Genomic DNA, 7988 nt, shown 5'->3' with positions numbered 1-7988 from the left:
ATCTCTTCATCTTTTTATTTTTTGAGTACTGTCTTTAGATAATAGGAGCTCATTTAAACACACTGTGAATCTAAATCTAAATTATTTAAACAACTGGAAAAAATAAAGACAAAAATATGTAATCTCTAACAATCATGTAAGTTTTATCCTATTTTACATTTCTCTTTCAGTTAGCTAAAAAAATGCTAAAATAAGTGTCAAAATTTTATGATATGGTTCAATAAGCTTGGCTTATGTTTTAGCTATTCAATTTTAATATCTTTAAATAGTATGATAAGTTAGAAACATGGTTTGGTATAACAATATAATTGCATATTAATGCTAGTAAGGGATTTCTTATGGTAGAAAACTTGTTCAGTAAATAAAAGTATAAATTATACATCATTTCAAAAAATAACTTGGCTAGGTCTAAATTAATTGAATGTAACACTATTATGTTTCTTTTGGCCAATAACCTGGAAGTCAGTTGGTTACTTGGCCACATTTTATGATGACCTATCAGGACTGTGGTCACCTCCAGGGAGGAGGGAGAGCTTTATGATTGTGAAAGACATGCGAGACCCTTAAGGGCTGTGGGCAGTGGGTTAATTCTCCCCACTATTGGTAGGTGGTTGTTCCTTTTATAACTATTTGTTAAACTCTGTATACATGTTTGTGATACGTAGATTGTAGAGTCTGCATACATGACTAGTGCTCACCATGTCTGGGTCTCCTCTCCTTCCTTGTGGGTGAAAAGACTTCCTAGCCCACTTAACATTAAATTAAGCATGACAGTATGACTATTTCTTACCAGGGAGATATGGGCATTTAAAGGCCCGTAAGGTCAGGTATGAATTCACCACTTCTTATTTTCTCTGCCAAATAACCTTGGAATTTACATGTTGAGACAGCAGCACCTCGAAATCAAATTAGCTTGGTTTTCATAAATCACTGTTTGGAAAGGAGCTGTCCTAGAGAGCTACTGGACACAAAGTGAACTTTGCATGGACAGGAAATAACCTATCTGAATTAAACCACTGAAATTTCAGGTTTTTCTGGTTACCAAAAAGAATGAAATTTTTCTAGTTAAAGAGTATGTGTGTGTATGCATATATTTTATATGGCATGTGCTTGTATGTGTATATGTGTGCAAAGGGTTTCAAAACTGAATTAATGAGAAGTAGAAAAGGAGAGGAAAGAAGTGTAGGCAGTTCTTGGTAACTAAATTTCCTGATATCTGATTGTCTCCGCTTAGGCTTTCTACAAAATTCTCTCCCTTATAGTGTATACCACAAAATTGAGTACGTCAATGTAAAGTATCAGTATAATTTAGTTGAGGTTCAAATTCTAAAGTCAGCACATAGGGTAAAAATTATGCATAGTAAAAACTACCCTTTAAACTGATGTGTCAAGTTTGTGTATAATGCTGTATAGTTTGCTTATGTACACTACATTTAAGAACTATGGAGCAATGTGAAAGGAAGCTTCTAAATCAGATGAGTGCACTTTCAAATCTATCTTTAAGAGAAATATCTTATTTCTAGATAAAGAATGCTAAAATTGTTTCTCCTTCTCTACAAGGTTTACTTTTTCTGTTTTAAATTTGAGTCTTTAAAATGTTACATGTTAATGGGAGTATTTTACTTTTAATTTGGGAAGTACTAGGTTCTAATCCTGGCACACAGTAGGTGCTCTGTAAATGTTTGGTTGATTTGAGTCTGATTCAGTCTGTTCTTCAAAGAGTTTTAGAAAAAATAAAGACTTCTTAAGAAAATGGTAAGATTAGCTCAGATAATTTTATAAAACAAGGAAAGATGATTGATTTACTGCATCTAATATCAAGCCTTGCTATTGAGATATATAGTGTATGGCTGCAGGGGCTGAAAAATAGATAAATGGAAAAAGATGGCAAGCCAAGAAATGTATCAACACATATACTGGAATTCAGCACACGACAAAAATAGTATTTAAAATAGAGAAAAGGATAAAGTAGTCCATAAATATTGTTGGAATAATTGGTTGTCCATATCCTTGCTCCCTCCCTTTCTTTCTTTCTCCCTTCCTTCCTCCCTCCCTCTATACCTATCTAATATATCTATCATCTATCATCTGTCTATACAGTATTCCCTCACTATCATGGGTATTATGTTTCAGACCCCCCCATGAAGTAGGAACCTTACATTTACTCTACACTCTTAAACCTACATAACTTTAACAACATATGTATACAGTACAGTACCACAAAATCCCACGATATAGCAAAAAATTAATGATAAATAGTTAAAGATAATATTTTTAAAAATCCCACAATACAGTGAGGCTGTGCTAAGTGAATCGTGATATAGAGAGGGACTACTGTATACCTATTATTGGATGTGTTTCTCATACTATGAACAAAACCACAGTCTACACTGTTTACATATGTAAAGGTTACCTTGTTTTTAGTATATTGTATAATGTGTATATATATGCCTACAAATAAGCTCCCTATTCTTTTGAAACTTGATGTTTTTATTTCACTGATTTTCTTTTCTAGATATTTCCTTGTTGGTACATAGTCCATGTACATTATTTTAATAGATACCTAACATCCCATTGTATAAATATAACAATAGTTTATTAGTAGGTATATAGGTAGGTTTATTTTTATAATTTTTCATTGTTATGGATAGTATTAAATTGAAAATCATTATGCATGTTTTCTTTCACATATGCATGAAAGGTTTTCTAGAATGTGTACTTAGACTTGTAGGAAATAAGATACAAATATACCGACATTTTTAGTTCTGCCTATTGCTGTTAGTAGTGAGTATAAATGTTTATAATCACATTCAATGAGACTTTTTTTAAAGTCTCATCAAAATTTTGTAATTTCAGTTTTTCAAGCTTTTACTTATTGATGTGAAATTGATTGTACTCCATTGGTATTTTAATTAGCAGTCCTTAAATTGTAATAAGAGTAAATGTGTTTTCATACATTTCAAATAGTGAAGATTCAATATCTGATGGTGCTTGCTCTGTCAAATGAACTGGCATCATTAACGTATCTCCTATATAATGGCATGATGTTAAGCTTTGTCAGGAGAGAGCCCTTGAAAGATGCTTGAACTGGAAGAGGACTTCTCTTCCTGGTTCCAGTTTGTTTCCTTCTGCCGCTTCATGCTTCTGCTGCAGTGTTGGTCAGTGGCACAGGTGTTGGGGAAATCTGCTCATGTTTAGCTGTATGCCCCGACCGCTCAATTCCTGGGCTACTGCTCAGTCCTGACCTGTGGCCAGTGATCATCTTTCTAGATCATCCTGGGGCAAACATTTCATGTTCTGGGCCAGCTCTGGCTCCGCAATCCAGAGGACTTATCTGATAGGACCCCAGCCTGTGGAAGGGCGAGGAGGGCTCTCATTCCAAGTTTGTCCTTTCTTGGATTCCCTCACTCTGTCCTTGGGTAGTCTTATTACACTTTTATAGTTATTCTTCTATCATAAAAGTAATTATATCAACTTCCCATGCATGTTTAAATTTCTGTGTATTTTCTGGCTTATGATTAGATCCAGACTAATACACATCACTCATTTCCAGTTGACTTGTACTGCTATCTCTGTCATATAGTAACTGTTATGTTCATCAGGTGATTTTTCTGATAACATGCCTTTTTTTTAATGTGCCACTTATAAATCATTCAGTTGTGCCACTTATAAATCATTCAGTTGTATTCAGATTTACTTTTAAACCATTCAATTACAGAAATTCAATTATGTTTACTATACTTAGTTTACATATACAAACTATGTGTTTAAGTTTAAAAATACTATAGGCATATTTTATATTAAATAAAATTATATAAATAAAATATTTGATACATAATTAACATAAATATATTACATATTTATGAAATAATTTATATATACATCATATACTTATATAAATAGACTATTGCTATAAGTTTGAATATATATACATACAGATATACATATTTTATATTACCTGTATAAAAATGCTTAATATTTTGTAGAATGTGTTCTCTTCTTCTTGAAACTCATCTTGGAATCTACTTGCTCTTGTACTTTATTTCAATTTTTGAATTACCTTCTCAGGTTCTTCATAAATTTCAGGAGAATCAATTGGTGTTGAATTAAATATAGATTTATTTTAGGAGAATTATTATCACAATACTTAATCTTCCCATCTATGACCATAGCGTTTCTCTTCATTTATCCAGATCTTCATTTTGTCTATTAGTAAAATATAATTTTCTTTAAAAATTACTTTTGTTTATCTACTCTTAGTTACTTTATATATTTGTGTTATTTTAATGATTAGAATTCCTTTTAATAATACATTTTTTGGTTAATAAGAAAAGTTATATGTATACTTATATTGTATCTAGAAAACTTACTATGTTCTCTCATTAGATCTAAATTTTGTTTCAAGTATCTCTTGAATTTTCTAATTGCACCTTCATATTATTTGTTAATAATGGAAATTTCTTAATAATTTTTGGTTTAAATTGTTTTTTAATATAGTCAGTACATTGTTTAATATGGGTGGTAATAGGCACTCTTTCTTTATTCCTGATTTAAAACTAATAAATCTAAAATTTTACCATTTAATAAGATATTTACTATAATATTTGGTCAAATACCTAGGGAAACTCTCTAGTATTACTAGCTTGCTATCAGTTTTGGATTAAAATTAAATGTCAAATTTTATTAAATGCTTTCTTCTCTATATATTGAGATAATTATATGACCATATGATAGCTTAAAGTGGAAGATTACATTAATAGATATTCTAAAATTAAAACATCTTTCCATTACTGAGTTAACCCTTCTCATCATAAAAACTGTTTTATAACTTGATTAATCAATTATTCAATTAAGATTTTTGCACAGGTGCATATAAGCTTAATTAGCTCAAAATTTTTCTTTCTTATTCTGTTATTACCCAGTTTTATACTAATGTTTTGCTAGTATTGTAAAATAAGTTGAGAGTACTTTTACTTTTTTCCCCCCTCATAATGTTTAGAACAGTTTGTCTAAGAAAGAGACATTATTAATGAAGAGTGCTTTTCTATGAATAAATTTTTTGACTAGAAATTTCACTTTCCCTTTTCAGTCTTTCTGTACCAATATCATTGAATTTTTATAATTTATATTTGTCAGAAAGAGTATACAATTTGTGTAAGTTTTAGTGAAGTTTTTATGGCAATATTTTCAGACTGTTTTTGTATACCTATTTTTACAATCTCTAATAATTTCTGTTTGTATTTTTGTTTCTCAGCCAGTAATGTTTCTAAATCAATTTTTAATTTGTTTTTTAAAAGACATTTTCCTGCTTTCACTGACACTTTCTACTGATTCATTGCTATCTTATCTCTCCCTTGATTTATAGCTTTTTACATTATATACTGTCTTGTACTCTCTTTGGGCTGTCTCTCTTCATTTTTAAATTTCACCTAAAGATATGTTTATGTTTATTGATTTTAAAGAGAGAGAGAGAGAAACATCAATGTTAGAAAAATCGATTCGTTACCTCTTATATGTAACCCAAATGGGGACTGAATCCACAGACTAGCTATATGTTCTGACTGGATCAACCACAACTTTTTGGTGTAAGGGATGATGCCCCAACCAACTGAGCCACCTGGCCAGGGGTCTTTTCATTTTTGTGTCAGTTTTTTGATTCAAATTTTTGGTCATAAATACATCTTTGAAAACTTTAAATTTTGCATTAGCTATACTTTACATGTTTTGATGCATAAAGCTTAATTTTCAGTTATAAATACTGTACAGTTTCCACTGTGATTTATTGTTTGATTAAAAAATATTTACAAATGTAATTTAAATTTCCAAAATATTGGTGCATCATAAAAATTTAAATTCTAATTTCATTGTGATATGGCAAGAGGATTTTGTCTGATTATGGTTTGGGTTTGTCTAAACTTGCTTCATAGATGGTATATAGTCAATTTTTACAAATTTTATGTGTTTAGGAAAAGTATGCATTCTATAAATGTAGTCTCATGTATATAAATGAGTATTATTACATCACATTTTTATTGCCATTTATGTGCACTCTATGCCTTCTGTCTTTCAGATAATTAAAATATTTTAATTATGTGCAGTATACATATCTAATATATTTAAGTGTATATAATTAACAAATTTCTAACATATGTATTTCATCTCTTTAATAGTGGATTTACTTGGTTTTTCTTATATTTCTCCAATTCTTACATATATTTGAGACTGTTTTGTTAAGTACATACAACTTAAGGATTATTATATCTTTATACTAAATTTTTCCCCTACTCTCTTCTAACTTAAAGTCAATTTTATAGTTATTAAGTGACTACACTGGTTTTCTTTTGGTTTAATTTTCTAGTGTATTTTTTTCTATCCCTTTATTTTCAATATTTCTGAGTTACATTTAAATGTGTGTGAAGGGTAAAGTGTTCACCAAATTATGTATATCAACCTGCTTTCTCCCAGTCTCATCTCAGTGGTGAGTAGACTTGGCCAATGAGCAATAGGGACCTCTGTATGGTAATCCTGTTTCATAAATAGGGGACATTTAGCCAATATATTTAAAATTCATGGGATAAATAATTATTTGTTTCTTTAAGCCCCTGAATAATTTATGACCAGATTACAACTGAATTTCTATTGTTATTTTTTTTATCTGAGAATTTGTACTTCAATCTTTGGTTTAATACAACAATAATTTGCTGTAATATTTGATCTTACTTCTATATTACTTTCTACTTTCTTGATATTGTATATTTTCCTTGTTTGTTTTTTCCCACTTTTTAATCTTCCACTGGATGTTAATAATTAATTTAATCTTCCCTTTCCACATTCTACATTTTCAAAAGTATTGATTCACTTTTTATTATTTTGGTAATCGGCCTTAAAATGTGGATGTAACCAGTTTTCTTAATCCTTTCCAAATTTAATTAGTTTATTTTCACTTTCTCTAAATAATTCAAAGAACTTTAGAAATTTTTACTTCAATCATTTTTAAATTGTCTAGAATTTTTATTCTAATTCTGGTAACTTCCCAGTGAATCAGCAATTGATTTTTATTGTTTGAATACTCAATCTAAAAGACAAATAACTTACAAGTCTAAACCTTGAAAAATTATAAGTAATTTAGAATGTTATAAGTAATTTCTTTGCTTATCATCACTTCTTATATTCTGCCCTTACGTTCAAGATTTAATTTATTTTTAAGTATATTTTATTGATTTTGTTGTTACAGTAGTTCCAATTTTATCCCCATTGCTCACCTCTGCCCAGTAACCCCCTACCCCCAGCAATCTCACTCCTTTTAGTTTATGTCTATGAGTCGTACATATAAGTTTTTTGGCTTCACCCTTTCCTATATTATTCTTAACTTCCTCCTGTCTATTTTGTACCAACCAATTATGCTTCTTAATCCCTGCACCATTTCCCCATTTCTCCCCCTTCCCCCTCCCATCTGATTACCCTCCAAATGATCCCCATACCTATGATTTTGTTCCTATTCTGGTTTTCTTAGTTGAATTTTGTTTTTATTTTTTAGATTCAGTTGTTGATAGTTGTGAGTTTGTTGTCATTTTAATGTTCATAGTGTTGTTCTTCTTTTACTTAAATAAGTCCCTTTAACATTTAATACAATAATGGCTTGGTGAAAGTGAACCTTTTTAGCTTTACTTTGGGAAGCACTTTATCTGCCCTTCCATTCTAAGTGATAACTTTGCTGGATAGAGTAATTTTGGTTGTAGGTTCTTGCTTTTCATCACATTGAATACTTCTTGCCAGTCCCTTCTTGCCAGCAAAGTTTCTTTTGAGGAATCAGCTGATACTCTTATAGGCACCCTTTTGTAGGTAACTCTCTGCTTTTCTCTTGCTGCTTTTAAGATTCTCTCTTTATCTTGAACCTTTGGCATTTTAATGATTACATGTCTTGGTGTGGTCCTCCTTGGGTCTAGCTTATTTGGGACTCTCTGTGCTTCCCGGACTTGTATGTCTAT

This window comes from Furipterus horrens, unplaced genomic scaffold (assembly GCF_987537825.1).
Source record: "Furipterus horrens unplaced genomic scaffold, mFurHor1.1.pri manual_scaffold_1, whole genome shotgun sequence".
Classification (NCBI taxonomy): domain Eukaryota; kingdom Metazoa; phylum Chordata; class Mammalia; order Chiroptera; family Furipteridae; genus Furipterus; species Furipterus horrens.
This window is presented reverse-complemented; position numbering follows the sequence as displayed.